At 46.3% G+C, this 26,077-nt stretch overlaps 1 protein-coding gene across 1 annotated transcript in view; it reads right to left on the bottom strand.

Annotated features, from left to right (window-relative positions):
* CAPN5 (calpain 5) overlaps positions 1-6,085 on the bottom strand; it is a 97,141-nt gene extending 91,056 nt beyond the window's left edge. Inside the window, exon 1 of the mRNA XM_081860406.1 lies at positions 5,983-6,085. The gene's annotated coding sequence lies outside the window, so the exon portion shown is untranslated. The remainder of the gene's footprint in view (positions 1-5,982) is intronic.
* Between the last annotated feature and the right edge of the window lie 19,992 nt (positions 6,086-26,077).

Here is a 26,077-nt window from a genome sequence, read left to right as displayed (position 1 = left end):
GTTCAGTGCTGGATTTACATATAAGCTAAACAAGCTATAGCTTAGGGACCCACTCTCTAGGGGCCCCCCAAAATATTAAAGGAAAAACAACAACTGGATGTACATTTCCAAAATATAAGATAAAAAACAAATAAAATAAAACCTACATATAGCCACAGTGTTTTGTGTTGTGTAGGCTCCTATGATGTAAGTCATGGGCCCCGCCTGCTAGCCTGCTCCCTAAAATATCACTGTTTTGCTCATTTCTATATATAGGGTGCCTACATTCTGCACGGACTGGTTGCACGGCAAAATGGGCAAATGGCTTGAGATACCTATTAGGTCCGTAAATTACCATACAGTGGTACCTCGGGTTACATACGTTTCAGGTTACACTGCTCCAGTAAGCCAGAAATACTGCTTCAGGTTAAGAACTTTGCTTCAGGATAAGAACAGAAATTGGGCTCCGGCGGCGCGGCAGCAGCAGGAGGCCCCATTAGCTTCAGGTTAAGAACAGTTTCAGGTTAAGATCGGACCTCCGGAACGAATTAAGTACTTAACCTGAGGTACCACCGTATAACATATGTTCAATGCAAAAAAACAGTGACAATTTGTTGTTGACAAAGGACAGCTGGACATATTAAGGGCCCCATTACTTTCAGTAGCTTAGGGCCTCATCAAACCTAAATCTGGCCCTGCACGGGTTCAATTGCAATGATGTGGAGATTTCTGGGCACCAGGTTGGTGACCCCAGTTTATAAACCTCTGCCTAAATCCATATACAGTCATACCTCGGGTCGAAGTAGCTTCGGGTTGAGCATTTTCGGGTTGCGTTCCGTGGCAACCCAGAAGTAACAGAGCGTGTTACTTCTGGGTTTCGCCGCATGCGCAGACACTCAAAATGACGTCACGTGCATGTGCGGAAGCGGCGAATCGTGACGCACGGACGCACAGATGCGGGTTGCGTTCGCTTCAGGATGAGAACGGGGCTCCGGAACGGATCCGGTTCACACCCAGAGGTACCACTGTAGTTAACAACATTTCCATTTCTGTGTGTATCTTTCCTTCTTGCACACTGGGACAAGGGAGATGTTGTAAGAGCAAACTGCAGTCAAGCAATGCAGTTGGGATCATGGAATCGTAGGATTGTAGAATCTAGTAAAGGCATCCCCAAACTCAGCCCTCCAGCTGTTTGCGGACTACAATTCCCATCATGCCTGACCCCTGGTCCTGTTAGCTAGTGATGATGGGAGTTGTAGTCCTAAAACAGCTGGAGGGTGGAGTTTGATCTAGTCCAAGCCCTGACAAATAGACATTCCGTTAGGGCGATTGCAACCTAGATTTCAGGTGCTTTTTGGTACCTAGCTTATATATCTGAGTTTCTAACACTGTCTACAAGGGGGTGCAGCCTTGGGAGCAGGGGATTGGTTCCCCACTCTGCTCTAGGGGTTATACAATGAGGTCTCCCCTCCTCACTTCCTGTCTGATCCCTTTAACCAAAGATGCCACTGGAGACTGGAGTCTCTCTGTTAGCAAAACAATTTGGGCTGAATAATATTTTGCACACCGTAGACTTTCTCCCTTTTTGGTTTCCACACTGGGTCCTTTCCTCCCGAAAAAAAAACCAGACAAGGAAACCTTTCACAAACTGGAATTTGATACCTTCTTACTGCTGACCACAAAGGCTCTTTGCAATTACTCTGTGGTGATCAGGGTGGATAAAAATCAATGATTAAAAAAATAATAATCAGATTTTTATTTATTTAAATCGTGGTTGTTTCTTTAATTTAAATCGGATTTTTTTGAATAAAATGCTTTTGGAGGAAAAATCTTCATAAAGATAGTTTTCTATTTAAGTTACATTATAGTCCAAAAGCTATTCATCAGGAAATAAGGATTTGTTTTAAGTTTTTCATGTGTGCTAAAACTCAGTCTAAGTTTTGTGGGGGTTTTTAAATTGTTTAACCACATCAGTTAACAAACATGGATACATGTGCTATAATGTTATTGTTTCGGTTAAATAAATTGTTTAAATTGCTATTAAGGAAATGATTTTTCTCCTTCCAATAAAGCACAGCAGAAAAGTTGTCCAAATAGAAACCGTTAACTTCTTAAACCTCACAACAATTTGATAATTATCTGTCCCTGTGTATTTCTAACAGTATAAGCAAATCAGTAATTTTTGATATAACTGTAAAAGCTACTCTGAAAATTTACTATTTCAAAAATTAAACCTTCATCTTGTTGTAAATATTCAGATTATACCGGCAACAATGAGTCTTTCTGTAAAAAGAAATGATTTAAATCAAGTCTTACTGATTTAAATCAATTTTATATAAATCAAATCCACCCTGGCGGCGAGGAATGCAGTCTGCCAGTGCTCAGAGGCACATTCATCTTTTCTAACTTCATGTCCTCCAGCAATAAAACTGCATGTCAGGGCTGACCCACAGACACACCCATCAGACAACATATTGAATATTTCTCAACTGGGGTGGGGGTGTTGAATCAGATAAGAAGCGAAGTGAAACCCATTTAATTTTCCACGGATTTTGCGCATGTTTCCTCCCTTGATACATCATCAAGCAATGACTTGCATGTGCCAACAGGGCCAGAGACCCCGTCTTAAAAGCATCCAGTCTGCATTTAATGGGAAGATTGGAGAATGCCAAGCTAGCAGAATAGAGAGCACGGCTCAGGGCTGAATACACACCTTATATTTAAAGCATATGACACTCCCCCCCCCAAAAAAAATCTTGGGAACTGTAGTTTGCACCCGCACAGCGCTACAGTTCCCAGCACCCTCAAGGCACGACTGTTCCCAGCATTTTCTGGGGGGAAGCCATGAAAGGCAAATGTGTTTCAAAGCTGCTTTCAATGTAACCAGAGTTCGCACAACCCAGGAATGCAGATTGCCTGCTTGCCTCGGAAAGAAAAAAAAATTCTGGATAGTCTCATGTCATGTGAAAGGGCAGGAAGTGGTTTGGTGGGTTTTCAGAGGAAAACCCCCGAGGAAAGCTTTGAGATGGGCAAAAAGAGAACGAAAGCAGCGAACTGATAATGCTTGGAACAGAGAAACTGCAAAACCCCTGTTAAGTAGGATAAGGTAAAGGTAAAGGGACCCCTGACCATTAGGTCCAGGCGTGGCTGATTCTGGGGTTGCGGCGCTCATCTCGCTTTATTGGCCGAGGGAGCCGGCGTACAGCTTCCGGGTCATGTGGCCAGCATGACTAAGCCACTTCTGGCGAACCAGAGCAGCACACGGAAACGCCGTTTACCTTCCCGCTGGAGCCGTACCTATTTATCTACTTGTACTTTGACGAGCTTTCGAACTGCTAGGTTGGCAGGAGCAGGGACTGAGCAACGGGAGCTCACCCCGTCGGGGGGATTTGAACCGCCGAACTTCTGATCGGCAAGTCCTAGTCTCTGTGGTTTAACCCACAGCGCCACCCGCGTCCCTCCTGTTAAGTAGGATGCCATGCCATAAATGAGGATCCTTAATTTATTAAAGAGAGTCACACTCATTGCTCAGGAGAAGATTCTTCCACAAGCCAGACATCATCTAGTCTAAAATCACCAGTTTGGGGGTGGAGGGGGAGAGAATAACTCTATATATGCCTTTTATTATTTAGGAGAGAACCCTGCTTTTGTTTTTTAACTCCCAGCGCTCTCTTTTGAGACACAATCCCTTTATCACAAGGACTAGAAACCTGACTTCCAGGACCTGCACAGAGTACAGTAGGAAACACTGGGATAGATATAAGATATATGTTCAAAAATACAGTAAAGGTTCTCTATCTATGCTGGCATTTGATTGACGTTGGAGAGAAATCGAATTGAGAAACAAGATTAAGGGTACAATTTGATACACAAATGTCATAGATAAAATGCAAAGAAATATATAACAATAAGAGTACATTCATCTGTAAAAAAAGGATTCTACAACGTGATTGACAGGAAGTCTATAGTGTTGGTATATATATGATCTGGGAACAGTTTTGTGTTTTTCTTTTTAGATATATAAATTTTGTATATAAACTTTGTATACATGTTAGAAGTTATGCTATAAATAAGATATGCAATGTAATAAGAGAATGTACACAGATGTAACATAAGATGGTTAATAAACTGGTTTTTTTAAAAAAAGGAAACACTGGTCTGTGGATTAAACGCATGGGAGGAATTTATTAAATAGGAAGGGCTGTGACTTAATACTGCAGGCATTGATTCAATCTCCTCTGCTACCTTGCAGTTATTTTACTATCAAAACACACTCTTTAGAGACCCACATGCCCTGTAGCTTCTAACAAAAGTAGGCTCATAATTGCCTACAACAACAATTTGGTTCACATATCCCTAAGCAAGTGCTGCTTCCTGCCCCCCCCCAACAAAAAAAACACCCCAATTTTTCTTTGCATGCAGATGCAAGGGGCTTGCGCTATATGACCACTGGTGTCCCTTCCGACTCTACAATTCTAAGGCAAGCGAACAAGCTAGACCTTTTCTGGCTTTCTTTTTCCTTTCTCCTCCTGTGAAGAGGCTGCACCCTAATGTTGTGTTTTAATCTTGTTTTTAAATTGTATTTTAATCAACTTGTTTTTATTATTGGTTGTTAGCTACCCTGAGCCCAGTCTTGGCTGGGGAGAGCGGGGTATAAATAAAATTTATTGTTATTATTATTAGCAGAAACAAATTCCAGGATATGGGTTTATCATTTAGGATACATCTTCATCTGGCAAAGCACCATGTTAAAAAGTAAAGGGACCCCTGACCATTAGGTCCAGGCGTGGCTGACTCTGGGGTTGCGGCACTCATCTCGCTTTATTGGCCGAGGGAGCCGGCGTACAGCTTCCGGGTCATGTGGCCAGCATGACTAAGCCGCTTCTGGCGAACCAGAGCAGCGCACGGAAACGCCGTTTACCTTCCTGCCGGAGTGGTACCTATTTATCTACTTGCACTTTGACGTGCTTTCGAACTGCTAGGTTGGCAGGAGCTGGGACCGAGCAACGGGAGCTCACCCCGTCACAGGGATTCGAACCGCCGACCTTCTGATCGGCAAGTCCTAGGCTCTGTGGTTTAACCCACAGCGTATAAAAGGTGATTTTAAAAAATGCTTTTGAACAAAAGGAACGTGATGTTGATTGGGGGACAGAGGACAGTGGCAGGTGGGCTCAACCTGAACACCTGGAGACAATTGTTACATAACGCGCCTCCTCCAGACGATATAGGACTTTTTCTCTGCCCAGGTGGAAGCAAAATCGACCCCCTGGAAACTCACTGCAATTCAGGGAAGCACAGAGCGTGTCGAAGACCTCAGAGTTTGAAAGGCCGGGAGGGGAAAGCGATCTAAAACGAAGCAGGTTTCCAAAATCGCAGGTGTGTGTGTGGTTTTTGCGCGTGCACAAACGCACAGCAGCGCAAAGAGGTCTCAGGATCCCGGTTGCAAGCCTTCTGCTCTTCCTCCTTCTACTCTTCTTGCTCGAGAGTAAAGCCCCACTGGACCCAGCAGAACTTCCTTCCAGGTAGATGGATTCCTCTTACCGATTGCTGACCGCCTTCAATCAATCAATCAATCAATCACCAAGCAAGCATGCACCAATATCCTAGTCACAAGACTTTAAAGCAAAAAGGGAAGGGTGTTTTGCTTTTTGTGGGCAAAAATCCATCCTCTCCCCTCATCAGCCCAACATCTGCATCCTCCCCGCTTTTCAAAGAACGGAAAACGAAAGGCGAATGCGTCTCCGCAAACCCCGCGCTTCTCCCATTCGTTTTGTCTGCGTGTGCGCGCATACACACATGCAAGATGCGTGCACATGTGTGCAGACGCAGGGGGAAGAGAGAGCAGCTTTCTCTCCCTCCCCACCAGCTAGATCTCCCTCCCTCGAGTCCCATGGCATTGACACGGGGAAGTGGGGAGCTTCTGCAAAGCTCACGCACACCGCATGCACAAGAGGGAAATCGGATTCACTCCGGATCCACCCTACCCTGCCCGCTTTGCCTTACCTTCCTCCCAGGAAAGGCAGCTCCTGCAGAATCTGGTCTCTTTTCTCCTGAGCTCCCCTCTCTCCAGGACTTTGCTTGCCCGGGGCGGGGCTTCGGAGGCAATGGGCGGGGCATGGGGAGGGGGAGGGGCTGCAGTCGGCGCATGCGCCTGGCGCGCGGCAGCGGCTGTGCGTGGGAGTGTTTCCATTCACAGATTTCGTTCATTCAGTCCTTTGCTCGGGGGAAAGTGGTTTTTAACTTAGGCACGTGCAAGACCGGGTCGCCCAGGGACCCTTAAGGGTACGCTCCTTCCTCGGGCTGCTTTTACTCGCGAGTAAGCCCTGCTTACATCCCGAGGATGTCACGTAGCAATATTGCCACCTTCCACAGAATGGATTGAATTGAATTCTTCCGCGGAATTTATGAATTGCGTGAAGAACTTTCGTTTGCCTTTCCCGGTTGAATGCCCTGGCTCCCACCAGTGGAATCGTAGGATTGTAGAGTTGAAAGGGACCTCGAGGGTCATTTAGTCCAACCCCCTGCAGTGCAGGAATAAAGGAATAATAGTTAAAGCCAGTCATAGGCAAAGGTTTCACTCCAGATGTTTTGGGACTACAACTCTCATCATCCCTCCCTGGTCAGCAGTCAAGTAATTTGGTGAATGCAAATCCGCTGATCTCTTTAGCTGATCTGCACAGATCAGACATGGCAGGGCTGTGTGTTTGACGCGGGTGGCGCCGTGGGTTAAACTACAGAGCCTAGGGCTTGCTGATCAGAAGGTCAGTGGTTCGAATCCCTGCAACAGGGTGAGCTCCCGTTGCTCAGTCCTTGCTCCTGCCAATCTAACAGTTCGAAAGCATGTCAAAGTGCAAGTAGATAAATAGGTACCACTCTGGCAGGAAGGTAAACGGCGTTTCCGTGTGCTGCTCTGGTTCGCCAGAAGCGGCTTAGTCATGCTGGCCACATGACCCGGAAGCTGTACGCCGGCTCCCTCGGCCAATAAAGTGAGATGAGCGCCGCGACCCCAGAGTCGGTCACGACTGGACCTAATGGTCAGGGGTCCCTTTACCTTTACCTTTAAGCGTGTGCATAGGTGAATGTGGCCCTTTCAAGCTTTTTTTAAAAAGGGTTAACTAACCCTGATTTTGGGACGCGGGTGGCACTGTGGGTAAAACCTCAGCGCCTAGGACTTGCCGATCGTCAGGTCGGCGGTTCGAATCCCCGCGGCGGGGTGCGCTCCCGTTGCTACGTCCCAGCACCTGCCAACCTAGCAGTTCGAAAGCCCCCCCGGGTGCAACTAGATAAATAGGACGTCAAAGTGCAAGTAGATAAATAGGGACCGCTTACCAGCGGGAAGGTAAATGGCGTTCCGTGTGCTGCGCTGGCTCGCCAGATGCAGTTTGTCATTCTGGCCACGTGACCCGGAAGTGTCTGCGGACAGCGCTGGCCCCCGGCCTCTTAAGTGAGATGGGCGCACAACCCTAGAGTCGGACATGACTGGCCCGTACAGACAGGGGTACCTTTACCTTTTTAACCCTGATTTAGGGATGTCATTGAATGGTCCCTGAAGACGTTGTATTCTTTCACCTGGTCCTGTTAGCTAGGGATGATGGGAGTTGTAGTTCCAAAACATCTGGAGGCCCGAGTTTGCCTATGCCTGGTTAAAGCTATGGTTTTCCCAGTAGTGATGTATGGAAGTGAGAGCTGGACCATAAAGAAGGCTGATCGCCGAAGAATATATGCTTTTGAATTATGGTGCTGGAGGAGACTCTTGAGAATCCCATGGACTGCAAGAAGATCAAACGCATCCATTCTGAAGGAAATCAGCCCTGAGTGCTCACTGGAAGGACAGATCCTGAAGCTGAGGCTCCAATACTTTGGCCACCTCATGAGAAGAGAGAAAAGACCCTGATGTTGGGAAAGATGGAGGGCACAAGGAGAAGGGGACGGCAAAGAACGAGATGGTTGGACAGTGTTCTCGAAGCTACCAGCATGAGTTTGACCAAACTGCAGGAGGCAGTGGAAGACAAGAGTGCCTGGCGTGCTCTGGTCCAGGGGGTCACGAAGAGTCAGACACGACTAAACGACTAAACAACAATGTTCAGCAAGAGTCAGAGTCAGGCCACCATCCCTTCACTGTGCATTGCTGAAGAGGTTTCTCTACCCATAGCAGTTACTTAAAAAAAGAAAGAAAAGAAAACCAACAACACTGTACCTTGGATCTTGTTGCATTCATCTATTAGAAATACGCCCTGTGTAAACACACAAACCCCATTTGCAATGACGACATCCTTTATTATTGTGCGGCTCGATGTTATCTTTGTACGGCTTGACCACAGAATGCTGTTATGTAGCTGCTACATGCAATAAAAGAAGTTTAAAAATAGATGGAAGAAGATGACGCAACACTTTCTTTTTTAAAAATTTTATTAACATATAAAACACATACATATGCATTTACACAATACACATACATAACACACTACCTTATTTTCATAACATAAAGCTTACCTACATTACTCTATATTATACCTGCCTATACTGTACATATCAACATACCTACACACCTACCCCACACGAACATTTTTGGTGCATTTTCATTTACGTTCCTGGGCCTGAGGTTGCAGTCATAGCGTGTTGGGGTTGCAAAGGGATCTTGGAGGTCCTCTAGCCTGACACCCATCCTCAATGCCAAATCTTCAATGCAGGATGCAATTATAGCATATCTGGTGCCGATACAAATTGCCCCCTCCCTGGTCAGCTGACAAGTAATTTGGTGAATGGGGATCAGCTGATCTCTTTAGCTGATCTGCACAGATCAGACATGGCAGGGCTGTGTGTTTCTTCACATGTAAGCGTGCGCATAGGCTGAGGGTGAATGTGGCCCTCGAAAGGTTTTTTTAAAAAGGGTTAACCAACCCTGATTTAGGGATGTCATTGAACGGACCCTGAATAAATTGTATTCTTTCACCTGCTTGACAGTACACCAGCATAATGCCATGATTTGCTGTTTCTTAAAACCTGAGCAATTGGGATGGGTTTGGAGAATATTAAATGTTTCAGGACTTAGGAGTGTCATTTTGGCCGCGATCCACAAACCACTTAAGCCAGAGTATCTCTGCTTCGCCAACTTTGGCAGTGAGAAACTAGCTGAGGTTGAACTTCAGTCTACGTATATCTCTCCTGCGGTTTGCAAATTGGCATTTTCAAATGCTGCGGGGACATCTGATTCAAGACAGCCTGAAAAATAGGTTGCTATAAAGAAGGAGGACGACAGATTTCGAAAGAACTCGTCAGGACGATTGAGGAACCTAGAAAGCTGCCTTTTGCAGAGTCAGACCGTTGATCCATTGAGCTCAGTACTGTCTGCACAAACTGGCAGCCGCTCTTCAGGATGAGTCCCACTATGAGAACAGGATCCTGCACTAGATGGGCTATTGGCCTGATTCTGCTGAACTCGTCTCCCCCAGGCAGTCTCGGGTTAACAGTATGAGTGTGTGTCTTTAGTTTGCAGTACACCAGGAAGTTAGTTTGTATTTTTTCCAGTTGCATTCAACCAAATGAGCATTAGCTTACTATCACTTCCTGAAGCAAACGGCCAGGTTTAAATATAGATCTATAGCAGAGATCAGCAAACTTTTTCAGCAGCGGGCCAGTTCACTGTCCCTCAGACCTTGTGGGGGCCGGACTATATTTTGGAAAAAATACCGTATTTTTTGCTCTATAAGACTCACTTTTTCCCCTCCTAAAAATTAAGGAGTGTGCGTCTTATGGAGCGAATGCAGGCTGCGAATGCAGGCTGCGCAGCTATCCCAGAAGCCAGGAACAGCAAGAGGGATTGCTGCTTTCACTGCGCAGCGATCCCTCTTGCTGTTCTGGCTTCTGAAATTCAGAATATTTTTTTTTCTTCTTTTCCTCCTCCAAAAACTAGGTGCGTCTTGTGGTCTGGTGCATCTTATAGAGCAAAAAATATGGTATATGAATCAATTCCTATGCCCCACAAATAACCCAGAGATGCATTTTAAATAAAAGGACACATTCTATTCATGTAAAAACACACTGATTCCCGGACTGTCCGCAGGCCGGATTTAGAAGGCAGTTGGGCCGGATCCGGCCCCCGAGCCATAGTTTGCCTACCCATCATCTATAGCTTTTTGGAGAGCTTTTTCCCCTCTAACTACAGCCCAACACATACACAACAGAACACAACACAACAGGCCAAAGAATAATAGAATTGTATATTTGGAAGGGACCCCAGGGTCATCTAGTCCAACCCCGGCATCCATGACAGATGGCCATCCAAACTCTGCTTTAAAACTTCCATGGAAGGAAGAGTCTACCACCTCTCAAGGGAGTCTGCTCCACTGTCAAACAGTTCTTACTGTCGGAAAGTTCTTCCTGGTGTTAAGCCGGAATCTCCTTCCTTGTAACTCGAAGCCATGGGTTCGAGTCCCGCCCTCCGGAGCAGGAGAAAACGAGCTTGTTCCCTCTTCCGTGCGACAGCCCTTGACACACTCGGCTCCCTCAACCGTTATTTGTTATAATTATTTATTACATTTATATACCGCCCTAGACCCGTGGGTCTCAGGGCGGTTCACGAGCCCAAACCACAATATGAAAACACAAAATACATAATCAAAATATAAACAGAACCAAATGAATAACACCCCCCAGCACATAAAAACAGTTTAAAACAATTTATAAAAAAACCACACAATTAACAAGCGCTTTAAAAGAATGTGGACAGTACTGTCTGCCGGGCAGCAGCAGCCCTTTTGGAGTCTGTCCGGCCCAACCCTGGTTCCTTGTAAAGCTTTGTTTTCAGATCATCTTGGTTGCCCTCCTCTGCACATGTTCCAGCTTGTCCATATCCAAATTATTTTGTGGCGCCCAGAACTGGACGATACGATAATCTTTATTATCATTGTCCCATACAGAACAACGAAATTGAAAATCTACATCAGACATTCAGAAACCAACAAGCCTGCTATCCCAGCCTGGTTAGCCCCCTAAAAACTCTGATACCGCATTTTTAAATACAATATACTCCCATAGAGACTACCTTACACTGCGTTTAAAACCAAAATCGCATTTGTATAGAAACTGTTTCTCAGGCAGCTAGTCCTAGTCTTTATAACCCTGGACCTTCTTCCAGAAGGCAGAAGCTGAAAGAGATCATTTCCGGGGTGCGCACTATCCCGCACTATCTCTGCAGCTTTCTTATGGCACCTGGAAGCATAGACTGGATCCAAGGTAGGGAGAGTGCAGGGACGCAGGTGGCACTGTGGGTTAAACCACAGAGACTAGGACTTGCCTATCAGAAGGTTGGCCGTTCGAATCCCCACAATGGGGTGAGCTCCCGTTGCTCGGTCCCTGCTCCTGCCAACCTAGCAGTTCAAAGCACATCAAAGTGCAAGTAGATAAATAGGTACCACTCCAGCGGGAAGGTAAACAGCGTTGCTGTGCACTGCTCTGGTTCGACAGAAATGGCTTAGTTATGCTGGCCACATGACCCGAAAGCTGTACGCCGGCTCCCTCGGCCAATAAAGCGAGATGAGCGCCGCAACCCCAGAGTCGGCCACGACTGGACCTAATGGTCAGGGGTCCTTTACCTTTTTACTGAGAGTGCACCCAATTATTCTCTCCGCAGTCTTTACAACCCTGGACAACATTGTTTTTTTCCCTGACACAGGACACAGGGCCCTGACACAGGACTCCAGGTGGGGTCACCCTCTGCCAAGCTGGCCTCTCTCCTGGTGTTTCTAGATTAAAACTCCCATCAGTGGAGCTGGCTGGGGTTGATGGGTTTTAAAGGCCAGCACTGACACTTTGAAACGTACTGAGAGACAAAGTGGGTTTGTGTGTGTAATAAAAAATTTAAGGTCTTATAGATATAATAAATGTTCATAAATGTACCAACCAAGCACGTACATAGATATGTGGACCACATACAGTGGTGCCTCGCAAGACGAAAAGAATCCGTTCCCCGATTCTCTTCGTCTAGCGGTTTTTTCGTCTTGCGAAGCAAGCCCATTGACGGCTTAGCGGATTAGCGCTATTAGCGGTTTAGCGGCTTTCAGCAGCTTTTAGCGGCTTATCAGCTTAGCGGATAAGCGGCTTAGCGGCTTAGAAAAAGGGGGGGGGGGAGTCGGAAAAACTCGCAAGACATTTCGTCTTGCGAAGCAAGCCCATAGGGAAATTCGTTTTGCGAAGCGCCTCCAAAACGGAAAACCCTTTCGTCTAGCGGGTTTTTCGTCTTGCGAGGCATTCGTCTTGCGGGGCACCACTGTATCTGGAGCAGCACAGGAAGACGATCCTGAAACCATTTTGACTCCCAAACTGACCAAATGTTTTCTCTGCAAGGAGGGAGGGGGTGAGGGAACCTTCCCATTGTCTCAGGAATTGGGAAATCACCATCTCAAAAGAATGGCCAGACTACCAGGAAAGGCAATCAGATAAGGCATTCTCAGATAACCTGGCAGACAGGAAAAACAACAACATTCGAATTTCTGTTGTAGACCGCCTTTTCTGTGATGTAGGTATGATGTTTGTGGGGGGTGGTCTTGGGTTACGCCCTTCTGTGATGTATGTATGTTGTATGGAGGGGTGGTCTTGAGCTCCAGGGCAGGGAATTTAAAATATCTATATAAGGGCGGGCACACCTTTGTTCTGGGTCCTCCTGCGTGTGAGGGGAGCACCCTGTTGCAACAGCTTTAACAAAGATCAAGCTTACTAGCTGCTTTGCTTCTCAATATACTCTGGTTGGCCTCTGTTATTTTCTCCTACTGATAGGGAACCCACTTAAGGATTCTATAAGGGTCCTTGGATGCCCCATAAGGAAGAAGGGCAGATTTTGTGGAAGAATGGCAGACGAAGGTGATTGAATATATGGGACTGGCAGAGATGACCGGCAGAATTCGTGACCAGGGGAAAGAGACAGTGGAAGAAGACTGGAAGAAATTCAAGATATATCTTAAAAATTATTGTAAAATTGAGGAGTGCTAGACGTCAGGGAATAAGAAATAGAGAATTGCAGCTGTAACTAATAAGTTAAAGAAAAAGGATTGTAATGAAAGTGAATTAAATAATTAATTATTGAGAGTTGCTAAAGAAATGTAAAAAATAAGGATGCGGTAAAAGGGAGGTACGGGGAAGTCGGAGAAATAAGGTGTATGAAAACAAGATAATGGAATTATACATGTTTATATGTTTGTATGTTTTTAGTTTGTTTATTGTTTGTTTTAATTATGTGTTTGGAAAACAAATAAAAATTTATTTTTTTAAAAAAAAGGAAGAAGGGCAGATTTTGTTTACAACGTGTGTGTGTATGCATTTTGATTCATAACTGGGAGTTGAACTTTTGCTATGCCTGTATGGTCCATTATCTGCCTGAAGTGCCATGCAGATGTCTTTGGGCTGAGGTTGTGGCTTCTAACACAAGACACAACAAGACACACAATACAGAAAGGGAAATTAAGGCAGGAGCCGCTGTGTGTTTGTGGGCTTGCAGCAAAGCCATTCTGTTATATACTGAGTTGAATAGGATCCAAAAGGCGGCAGTCTGATTGGTCCTAGAACAATAGGATTCAGAATGCAGAGGTCTGATTGGTCTGCAGAAGCCACCCAATCCAGCTCCAGGGGGAAGTGAATCTGCAACCTGATTGGCCTACAAGTGAATCCTGGAATTAGCCAATCACGTGGGGCCCATTGTGTAAATAATGTATATAAAGCAGACATTTTGGGGGAACTGGCATTCCTCACTACTATGAGCTGAATAAAGAGCATGAAATCCACACTTGACTCCGAATATATTTCACATTCCTTCGGCAAGGGCAAAACACTTTCCCTACCCTCTCCGCTATAATAGTAGGGAATCTGATGTTAATACTTTCCTTCTTTGTCTGAGTAAGGTTCACCTAAAAGGGGAGATCCCAGCCAAGGGGGAAAGGGAGGGGAAGCAGGAAGTAAAGGTTAATATTCAACCTGTTTCAGGCCTCAAAGGGAGTTTCGAACTGGTTGGGCATTAAACTTTCTCCTACCCCTTTGTTAAAGGCTGACAATTGACCTGAAAAAAAAAGACAACCTGATCTGTACATTTAAGAACACCTTGATCTGGAGGAATCAACAAGGGAAGTATTTGCAGGGAAAGGAAAGAAGCACCGCTGCCTGATTAAAACGAGGAAACAAAGCTGCTGTTAAAGGCAGAGGAGCAGGATCTGGTAAATAAGTTGGCAACCTTGTGAATAACTCTTTGGAAGCGCTGGATAGCAGGGGCTTGTGCTACCATTTCAACCCCAGTCATGCCCATGTCTACTCAGGTGTGTTATTATTGCAGTCAGTAAAAGAAGGAAGTTCTAGTCAAGTAATTTTGAGCAAAACAACGGTCAGGAGACCATGATCTTTATTGTTGCGCAACAGGTCCCCACAGGAGCAAGAAATCAGAGCATGTGGCGACACCCTCTTTTAAAACTTCCTGCAGTCACCCAAAATACAGTTTGTGCAGCATCATCGATACATCATCTTTACATCAATGACATGTCACAAAAGGGGAGGGATAGACAGGGTTTAACAAGATCAGCATAGGCAAACATGTCCAGACATATCCTTGGTACAAGATTAGCATAGGCAAAACATGTCCAGACACCTCTCAAGTACCCACCATCAAAGGAAAATGGAGCTCCCTTTGCACATCCCTAAAGGTAAAGGGACCCCTGACCATTAGGTCCAGTCGTGGCTGACTCTGGGGTTGTGAGTCGAGGACCCTCCACCCGCACAGGATTAAAATAAGACACACAGACACATTATTTTAAGTTAATGGGCAAAATTAGGCCACAACTTTTATTGGTTACAGCATGTGAGTAGTATTGGCTTAGGCATTGGCCACCTCATGAGAAGAGAAGACTCCCTGGAAAAGACCCTGATGTTGGGAAAGATGGAGGGCACAAGGAGAAGGGGACGACAGAGGGCGAGGTGGTGGGACAGTGTTCTCGAAGCTACGAACATGAGTTTGACCAAACTGCGGGAGGCAGTGGAAGACAGAAGTGCCTGGCGTGCTCTGGTCCATGGGGTCACGAAGAGTCGGACACGACTAAACGACTAAACAACAACAAATCCCACATGAAGTTCTAGCGTTATGTGAGAGGGAGGAAAAGCTTTTCTCTGTGGACTTCCTGCCATGCATAATTTTATAAACACCTATCTTGTTGCTTTTTACTCGCCTTTTCCCTACCCTAAAAAATCCCAAATGTTGTAACCTTCCTTCATAAGGGAGCCGCTTGAACTTTTGGGTGAACCTTTTCTGAATTTTTCCCTATTCAAATCTCTGCAATGACAGAAGGGAGAAACCAGATCCAAAAGGGATTTATCGGCAGATGAAAATGATGGATTTTTCGGAGCTGGCCGATCTGACCAGAAGAGTCCGCGACCAGAAGGACTCAGGAAGAATGGACGGAATTTAAAGACTATTTAGTTAAATATGTTAAGTTAAATTAATTGGAGATGCTTGCAAAAAACAGATAGGCTTAGGATTGAAATAGGTAATATGATGAATTAATATGTTTAATGCGGAATTTGAAAGAAAGAAAGATGTTAAGTGATTAAGTTAATTTTATAAGAATGTTTTTTTATATGCCTGTTGTCTTTGTCCATGGAGTTTTCTTGGCAGGGATACTGGAGTGGCTTGCCGGTTCCTGCTCCAGGTTCCTCACTGCAGATGGTGACAGCAGCCACAAAATTAAAAGACGCCTGCTTCTTGAGAGAAAAGCAATGACAAACCTAGACAGCATCTTAAAAAGCAGAGACATCACCTTGCCGACAAAGGTCCGTATAGTTAAAGCTATGGTTTTCCCAGTAGTGATCCATGGAAGTGAAAGCTGGACCATAAAGAAGGCTGATCGCCGAAAAATTGATGCTTTTGAATTGTGGTGCTGGAGGAGACTCTTGAGAGTCACATGGACGGCAAGAAGATCAAACCTCTCCATTCTTAAGGAAATCAGCCCTGAGTGCTCACTGGAAGGACAGATCCTGAAGCTGAGGCTCCAAGACTTTGGCCACCTCATGAGAAGAGAAGATTCCCTGGAAAAGACCCTGATGCTGGGAAAGATGGAGGGCACAAGGAGAAGGGGACGACAGAGGACGAGATGGTTGGACAGTGCTCTTGAAGCTACCAGCATGAGTTTGACCAAACTGCAGGAGGCAGTGGAAGACAGGAGTGCCTGGCGTGCTCTGGTCCAGGGGGTCACGAAGAGGCGGACACGACTAAAGGACTAAACAACAACAACAACAACATAAGAATATTGGTTTTGGAAAACCCGTTAGAATGATACCCACTGAAATTCAACCAGGGGGATATGAGGAAGTCACTTAACAATGTTACTAAGTTTGGGTTAATTACTGTTGAGATTTACATTATGTTTGTTTGTTTGTTTCAATTTTTTTTGGAAAATCAATAAAAAACATTGGAAAAAAGGATTTCTCCCTCCCTCCCTCCTGCAACCCTTCAAGGAACAGACACTACCTGCCCCCCCCCATGCCCACCCCTGGGGGACCCAGCCTTGGCAGCAAGCCTTCCTCACATTTCAGCTCTCCACAAGAAATGACCAGCTTCTTCCAGTATTTAAAGCATGCAGTTCTCAGCAAACAGTCCATTGTGAGCCAGAAGGCAGCTCAGAGACTTGGCTTCCGGTTGCTGTTTTGGCACAACAGCTTTGCAGGCTGGATTGCTCAGTGGGCAACTTTTTTTTGGTAATTCTCCGAAGGCCGGAAGCTGTGGGCATCACAGCAGCTGATTCCAGGCAGCAAAAGTTAACAAGCTGGGTTATCGATGTAAAGTCACTAGGTATACTGGAAAATCTCACCTCTGCGCTACCACAAGCAGATAAGCATCAGACTGTGGCAAAACAAAACAAGTTCCGTTTGATAGCTCAGTCGGTACAGTATGGGAATCTCAAGGTCACGGGTTCGAGCCCCATGTTTTAATAATAATAATAATAATAATAATAATAATAATAATAATAATAATAATTTTATTATTTATACCCCGCCCATCTGGCTGGGTTTCCCCAGCCACTCTGGGCGGCTTCCAACAAAACACTAAAATACAATAACCTATTAAACATTCAAAGCTTTCCTAAACAGGGCTGCCTTCAGATGTCTTCTAAAAGTTTGGTAGTTATTTTTCTCTTTGACATCTGGTTGGAGGGTGTTCCACAGGGCGGGTGCCACCACTGAGAAGGCCCTCTGCCTGGTTCCCTGTAGCTTTGCTTCTCACAATGAGGGAACCACCAGAAGGCCCTCAGAGCTGGACCTCAGTGTCCAGGCAGAATGATGGGGGTGGAGACGCTCCTTCAGGTATACTGGACCAAGGCCATTTGGACGGAAAATTCCTGCATTGCAGGGGGTTGGACTAGATGACCCTCGTCGACCCTTCCAACTCTACGAGTTTGTGATTAATGTCCTTACTGGAGTGGAACATTGTGTTATAAGAAAAACTGCTCCCTTTCCCTTATGGGGTATTCCAGAGTCCGTATAGAGTCCTAAAGTGGGTTCCCTGTCAGTAGGAGAAATTAACAGAGGCTAACCAGAGGATAATGAGAAGCAAAGCGACTACTAAGCCTGATCTTTATTAACTGTTGCAACAGGGTCCCCGCTCACCACATGCAGGAGGGAGGAGAGAACCCCGAACAATGGTGCGCAAGCCCTTATATAGACTCTTGGAATTGCCCACCCTGTAGCCCAAGACCACCCCCTGAAACATCATGCATACATCACAGAAGGAGGTGGGTCTACAGCAGAAATCCTGCCTACCCGGGATACCTGATAATGGTCACTGATTACATTACCTGGGCAGCCTGGCCATTCTTTTGTGATGGTTAATACTTTAGTTCCTGAGTCCAGGTCACAGGCTCCTCACCCAATTCATACACAAATACGCCCGCAAGACAGGATTTGCAAGCAAAAAGACGATGGGAAGGTTTTCACCATTTGCCTCCCTTACTGCAGAGGAATATTTGAGCTCATTGGGAGAGTCGAAATGGCTTCAGGATTGCTCTCCTGTACTATTTCAGACATGTGGTTCATATATTTAGGTATGTGTGCATTTATGAATATTTATTCTATATTTGAGACCTTGAAATTCTTATAACAATTGTCTTTTAGGTAACCTGATCCAGAGTTGTTTTGGGGCTTTATAGGAACATAGCAGGGCCTTCAAACTGGTTTGATGGACTGCAGGGTTCTGTACCAGCGGTAGCCTCTGGAAGGGAAGCCCCACGTAGATTGTGTTACAGTAGTCCAGGCATAAGGATACCAATGCATGTGACCGAGTGGCCACATTTTTCCTGTCCAGGAAAGGGTGCATTTGACACAGCAGTCAAAGCCGTTGTAGGTTCTTTTAGAGGCTACCTGGACTACTGTGGACAAAGATGGTTCCAAGAGAATCTCTAAGCCTTGTTTTTTCAGAGGGAGTGCAACCCTATGTAGAATATAATATATAAATAAATAATTTATACCCCACCCATCTGGCTGGGTTTCCCCAGCCACTCTAGGTGGCTCCCAACAGAATATTAAAAACACAATAAAACATCAAACATAAAAAAACTTCCCTCAACAGGGCTGCCTTCAGATGTCTTCTAAAAGTCTGGTAGCTGGTGTTCTTTTTGACACCTGGTGGGGGGGCGTTCCACAGGGAGGGCGCCACCACCGAGAAGACCCTCTGCCTGGTTCCCTGTAACCTCACTTCTCACAGGGAGGGAACCGCCAGAAGGCCCTCGGAGCTGGACCTCAGTGTCTGGGCAGAACAATGGGGGTGGAGACGTTCCTTCAGGTATCCTGGGCCAAGGCCGTTTAGGGCTTCAATGGTCAGCACCAACACTTTGAATTGTGCCCGGAAACATACTGGGAGCCAATGTAGGTCTTTCAGGACCGGTGTTATGTGGTCTTGGTGGCCGCTGCCAGTCGCTAGTCTAGATGCAAATCCCTCCAAGATAATAGAATCATAGAATCAAAGAGTTGGAAGGGACCATGTGGATCATCTTTTTCGATCCTGCCTGGGGATCGAACCTGCAACCTAGGCATTATCAGCACCACATTCTAGTGTGGGTGATTGTATTAAGTTGCTACCTGTTCTCAGCCTCAGCATGCACAGTTGGACCGCACAGCAGGCAGAAATTCAACAGGTAAAGCAGCGACAGGACCTGCCTCTGAACAGCACCCTACGTGGTGATGCTACGCTGTTTGGTGGCACAGGGAGAAGGTTACCGATCGGGAGGCAATGCCAGCCTAGCAGCTTGCAGGCGGAAACCCCACTTCGATTGCAAATGCGACACAGCTGCCTTCTGCTTTGCAGAGCAGAAAAGGCCATTAATTCAACCGTTCCTGCCTCGTCAGCTGCCCCAGCGCCAACTGTGAAGACATTAAGATCAAATTAGCCCAGCGCTGTCAGGTCGGAAGCATCCTTGTGGAGAAGGGGGGTGTCACAGAGGTGGGGTGGGGAGAAGAAGGGGAGGGAAGGGGTGAAGTTGACTCAGCACTTGGGTCCCTTTCAGCTGAGTCGGCGTCACCAGATGTAAATAAGGAGGACCCTCATTCGACTTTTCTTAGGAAGGTCCGGCAGGTCCAGCTTCTCATTGTTATTTGGTTTGGGGTGGCCTAACAACATGTGAGGGACGCGGGTGGCGCTGTGGGTTAAACCACAGAGCCTAGGACTTGCCAATCAGAAGGTCAGTGGTTCAAATCCCCGCGACGGGGTGAGCTCCCGTTGCTCAGTCCTTGCTCCTGCCAACCTAGCAGTTTGAAAGCACGTCAAAAAGATGTACGCCTGCTCCCTCGGCCAGTAAAGCGAGATGAGTGCCGCAACCCCAGAGTCGTCCGCAACTGGACCTAATGGTCAGGGGTCCCTTTACCTTTAACAGTATATGAATTGTTGTTGTTTAGTGGTTTAGTTGTGTCCGACTCTTCGTGACCCCCTGGACCAGAGCACGCCAGGAACTCCTGTCTTCCATTGCCTCCCGCAGTTTGGTCAAACTCATGCTGATAGCTTCGAGAACACTGTCCAACCATCCTGTCCTTTGCTGTTCCCTTCTCCTTGTGCCCTCCATCTTTCCCAGCATCAGGGTCTTTTCCAGGGAGTCTTCTCTTCTCATGAGGTGGCCAAAGTATTGGAGCCTCAGCTTCAGGATCTGTCCTTCCAGTGAGCACTCAGGGCTGATTTCCTTAAGAATGGATACGTTTGATCTTCTTGCAGTCCATGGGACTCTCCAGAGTCTCCTCCAGCACCATAATTCAAAAGCATCCATTCTTCGGCGATCAGCCTTCTTTATGGTCCAGCTCTCACTTCCATACATCACTACTGGGAAAACCATAGCTTTAACTATACGGACCTTTGTTGGCAAGGTGATGTCTCTACTTTTTTAAATTATAACTACTTTTTAATGTATATGAATACAAAATAGCATATGCAGAAGGAGAAAAGAAGAAAAGCTGTTATAGGCAGTTTCCTGGGAATAATCTCTCATTTGCACTTGATGGTGGCTTACTGCTGACGGCATAGGTTCAAGGTGTAAAACACGATGAGAAATAAAACCAACCTTGCAAAGAAGATTTCCTTTGACTCCATCAAAGGAAATAGTTATCCACTCTGCTGGATTAATTTCATCGTTTCCGAATTCTTGGGTGCAGATGACTTTTCCCCTCGAAGTCTTAAGAACCCTCTTCTTGGTTCAGTATTCTGCTTCCAAATGCACACAAATCAAATAGCTTAGTTCATTGTTCTTATAATCTTACAGGGTTAGAAAGAGTGTGTGTTGGGGGGGGGGGGAATCCAGTATCCAAGTAACCGATGAAGATCTGGTGCCCCCTGCTGGCCACTGGAAAACATGACCAGCTGGTCTGGTGGCCTGTATATTGTATATGTATATTGTTGAACTTTTGGGGGGAGGATTGTACAGAATATATATATATATATATATATATATATATATATATATATATATGTGTGTGTGTGTGTGTGTGTGTGTGTGTATTCTGTACAATCCTCCCCCCAAAAGTATATATAATCCCCCCAAAATATATATAATTAGTTTTTTAACATATCATTTCCAACAGTAATTAAACATACTTTTACATCTTATTCAATTTTTTTGGCTTCCATCAATCCTGTCTGAAAATTTTCCAATCTAATCCCTCAGTATGCACTTCTTATTTTCCCTGTTACATTTCAAACTCATAACCAATATCTCTATCTTTTCCTACTTTGTAACACTTCGTATATTTCTCCTTACAAAACTTATTGTAGTCCTACTAGCGTAATTTGTTGATTACAATTGCTCTTCAAATAGTTCGTATACTTCTTCCAATCTTCTGTAATCTCTGGTCCTGCAGGTTTCGAATCCTTCCCGTCATTTTGTCCAATTCTGCATAGTCCATTAATTTTGTCTGCCATTCTTCTTTCGTTGAAATTTCTTCTTGTTTCCATTTCTGGGCTAACAATACTCTAGCCACAATTGTTGCATATAAAAACAATTTAACATCTTGCTTATTAATGTCCTAACCTAAAATACCAAGTAAAAACGCTTCTGGTTTTTAAGAATTTTTAAGCTTTTCCCCTGTAACTTTTTGTACACGGTAAGGATCCCACAATCTGCCAGGATCAGCCAGGGATCTACCGGTAGATCGCAATCTACTGGTTGGACATCCCTGCTGTATGCTGTTGGCATATATCTACCTTGAGAGGCAATGGAGTATGCCTCTGGGGGTGAAGTCAAACCACCGCATTAGCAGCACCGAAGTGAGTTCTCTGAGGCGCAAGCCTGGGCAGCGTATATAGAGGACCCCCTTCTCGGCCTTGCTGAGGTGGTCCAAAGGAAAGCAGAGCAAGACGTTTGGCACCAGCTTGGCTCTCAGTTCCCTCTACAGCCATAGCTGTCAACTGTCCCTTATTTGGCGGGAAAGTCCCTTATCCCAGCGCCGTGTCCAGCTGCTGTCCCTTATTGATGATTTCCCTTAAATTTTCCAGGTTTCAAAGGAAGCAGTTCCTCTCCCTCCCTCCCTGCTGGCCAGGGAGAAGGGAGGCTCCAACTGTGTTGCTTGGCTGCCCGGCCCACCCCCCTCTGGCCTCCTCTTACCAGCCTTGGCCCCCGGGAGCCTCAAATTGGCCCCCGGGAGCCCCTCCCCGCCAGGACTGAGGAGCCTTGAGAGGAGAGCGAGGGCAACCATAGAGAAAGCAGTTCAGAGAGAAGAGGAGGAGGCAGAGGCGGAGGTGCAGGCAGGTGCTCCAAGGGCTAACCATAGAGGGGGAAAGTGGAGGAAGGACCATAGAGGGGGAAAGTGGGGGAAACTGAGAGCTGCAGATGGAGCACGAGAGAAAAGATACAGAACTGCAGCAGCATCTTCGTAGCTTGGACTTCGTTTTGCGCGAAAAGTGGTTGCCGCTTGTAATTATTTAATTGCAGTGTTTCATCAGCTGGTGTCTTGAGCAGCAACCTCTGGAAACGAAGGGCTAAAAACCGGCGCTGCTCTCCCAAATTATCTGGTCCCTTTTAACTTGGGATTTCAGCTGGCTGACTAAAATCCCTTATTTTGGCTGCTGATCCCTTATTTTCAAGGCTGCTGGTCCCTTATTTTCAAGGCTGCTGGTCCCTTATTTTCAAATCTGTAAGTTGACAGCTATGTCTACAGCATGTGCAGAAACCACCGTCTTGACTGTTGGACACGCTCTTGGTCTCGTCCGCTCCATCCATCCATCAGAGCCTGTCTTTGAATGCAGGGATAGTCCTTAACTCACTGAGGGTTTGAGACCCATCAGCTACCCTCACCTGGTTTAGCTGGCCAGTTGAAGCAATTCTTGGGACCCATTGCCTGCAGGTGCTCCACTCTCAGCCCCGTCAGGGGAAGCTGAGGTTGCCTCTGGGTCCGGTAACCCTCCATCTTCTCCTGAGCTGCACAGGCTCAGGGCAGAGAGGTGGAGGGAACTAAGTTTCCGCAGGAGGAGTGCTCGTCTCCAGGCCAGGAGAGGCGAGTCACCTGAGGACTGGGGCCGCCCTGTCCCTCGGGGCAGATAAAAGCCAGCCAGCCCCAGTCCCAAGTTGCAGGAGCAACTTCATGGGTTGTTAGTTCCTGCCTGAACCCTGTCCTGCTATCCTGCTGGAGCTCCTGACCTCACTCAACTCCCTGCCCCGCACCCAGCTTCAACTTATTTGGACTGCCTCCATACTGCACATACTGGACTCGGACCTCGCCTCTCGGTTAGCCCATGGGACCAGCACACCTGGTTTAGCCAGCCAGTTGAGCCATTCCTGGGACTGTGGCTGCTGTCACACGCTGACAGCTTCTAGGAGCCGCAGGTGAGAGCTGAGTGCAGAGTGGGCACAAAAGGCGGAGAATTTACCCCCAGAAGGAGGACAACATACTCCCCAGCAGAGGTACTACCCCTCCCCTAACACTACCCCCCATCACCACATGCAAGCTACCATGTGCATGGTATTATTTTTGTTTATCAGCAGGTGGCAGCATTGACCTAACAGTTAAGTGACTTGAAATCCCAACTCTGCAACTTAACACTTTTAAAGCACATTCTCCCAGTCTTCTTCTTTGGCAAGCCCTCGTAGCCAAGCAAGATTGTCTTCCATAAACACGGTTTTAACAGTGAGTCCATAAGTGGCTGTGGAGGCCAATTCTGGATTCACACGTCCTTCCACAGTGGGGACTCAGGTTTCCAGGCGTGAGTTGATCACGGTGAGGGTTTGCCAAGCGTGCCTTCCTCTTAGCTCATTTCTCCCTTTTGTCCTGAGTTTGAGCGTCTTCAAAACCCACAATGCCTTTGGTAAAGGCTGTTCTCCAATTGGAGCACTCGCAGACCAGTGTTTCCAGCTGTTGGTGTTTATGCTACATTTTTAAAGATTTGCCTTGAGAGAGTCTCTAAACCACCTTTGTTGACCACCAGGATTACACTCTCTGTTTTTAAGTTTGTAATAGAGTAGTTGCTTTGGAAGACAATCATCAGGCATCCGAACAACACGACCGGTCCAACGAAGTTGGTGTTGAAGAATCATCACTTCGACACGGGTGATCTTTGCTTCTTCCAGTACACTGGGATTAGTTCGCCTGTCTTCCCAAATGATGTGCAAAAATTTTCAGAGGCACCGTTGATGGAATCTTTTGAGTTGGAGATGGCGTTTATAAGTGGTCCATGTTTCACAAGCATACAGTAAGGTTGGTAGTACAATAGCTTTGTAAACAAGCACTCTGGTTTCCCTGCGAATGTCCCGCTAAGGGTGAAGTTCAAAGAAGAACCAGAGAACTAAAGAACACCTGGTAGATAAAAAAAGCCCGAGAGATCAAGCACTTAGCTGACACTCATGACGCACAGAAAGAGCCGTCTTTCCTCTTTCTTTTTTTATTAACAATTTCAACATAACAAATTATCAAAACAAATAATATTCATTATTTTCCCCCTTCCCCCCCTCCCAAGACTTCCCTCAGCTCCTCTCTCTGATTTCTCAACTCATGTTATTCTCCACATACTGTAAAATTGTACATATACTTTATTATCTGTCTACTATATTAACCCTCAATAAACTTGTGTATGTTTATTCAAATCCTGCCAAGGAGTCCAGTTCATTTTGCTGTCTTTTAAAATATTTTGTAAAAAGTTCCCGTTCTTCTTTAAAGTCGCAGTTGTCCTTATCTTGCAATTTCGCCAGTTCTGCATAGTTCATCAATTTCTCTTGCCACTGTTCTTTTGCCAGGGTTTCCTCATTCTTCCATCCTCGTGTTATCAAGACTCTTGCCGCTGTTGTAGCATACATAAGTTCTTTATTTTCTTTGGCAGGTCTTGTCCTACAATCCCTAATTCAGAGCTGTCTTTCTCATAGGGCTTAGTGGTGTGTCAGGGGCGCCCCAGCGAGTGGGGGAGCTGTGCGGCTTTGCTGGCGGCCTCCCCTTTCCCTTCTGCATGCCCGCCAGCTGTACCCCGTCAACCATATGGCTAGCGGGTGTACAGCTTGCCTCCCAAGCCTCCCACAGAGGGAAAAGGCCGACAACTCTGGGAAACGTGTGTGTGTGTGTGTGTGTGTGTGTGTGTGTGTGTGCCTGAGGGAACTTTGCACCACAGCACCGGATGTGCTTAAGACGGCCCTGTGCGCAGAGTTTCTTTAAAGCTACAAAGACCCTCTATGGGCCAATAAATCATGACCTATGCCCCCTACGCTCAACAGACATGCTACTTTTGTTTTTTAAATATTTTTTATTAGTAATTTCAACATAACATTTTATTTTAAAAAAATATCATCCTTGAAATCCCCCCCTATTTTTTCCCTCCCCCTCCCCAAAAACATACCTTCCCACTGGAGCGGTACCTATTTATCTACTTGCACTTTGATGTGCTTTTGAACTGCTGGGTGGGCAGGAGCTGGGACCGAACAACAGGAGCTCACCCCGTCATGGGGATTCGAACCGCCGACTGTGGTTTAGACCACAGCGCTACCTGCGTCCCAATAATCAATGTATAAGACACTATTGTAGATGATAAAAAAATGAAAATTTATTTATTTTTCTTCCCTGCACTGATGATAGTCATTGTTTGGATGAGGAGCTTTTATCCATTTACGCAGTCACACAACCAATCAACCAGTAGCTGAACTGGGTTCCACACAGTCACAAAAACAAACGAACCAAGAAAGCCACAAAAACGCAAAATACCGTATTTTTCGCCCTATAGGACGCACCTTTTCCCCTTCAAGAATGAAGGGGAAATGTGTGTGCGTCCTATGGGGCGAATGCAGGCTTTCGCTGAAGCCTGGAGAGCGAGGGGGGTCGGTGCGCACCGACCCCTCTCGCTCTCCAGGCTTCAGGAAGCTATCCGCTAGCCGTGGGAGAGCTGCACGAAGTCGCGCAGCTCTCCCACGGCTAGCGGAGAGCTTGCCTGCATCCAGAAGCTTGGGCGCGCTGAGCTCAGCACGCCCCAGGCTTCGGGCTTCACGCAGCTCTCCGCTAGCCGTCACGCAGCTCTCCCACGGCTTGCGCAGAGCAGCCTGTTCTAGGGGCTGGGGTCAGGGGAAGCTCGGGCTTCCCCCGCCCCAGCCCTGCACCTGGGGGAGAAATAATTCCCCCCCCCCCAAAT

Source organism: Podarcis erhardii (assembly GCF_964252035.2).
Source record: "Podarcis erhardii genome assembly, chromosome: 4".
Classification (NCBI taxonomy): domain Eukaryota; kingdom Metazoa; phylum Chordata; class Lepidosauria; order Squamata; family Lacertidae; genus Podarcis; species Podarcis erhardii.
This window is presented reverse-complemented; position numbering and strand designations above follow the sequence as displayed.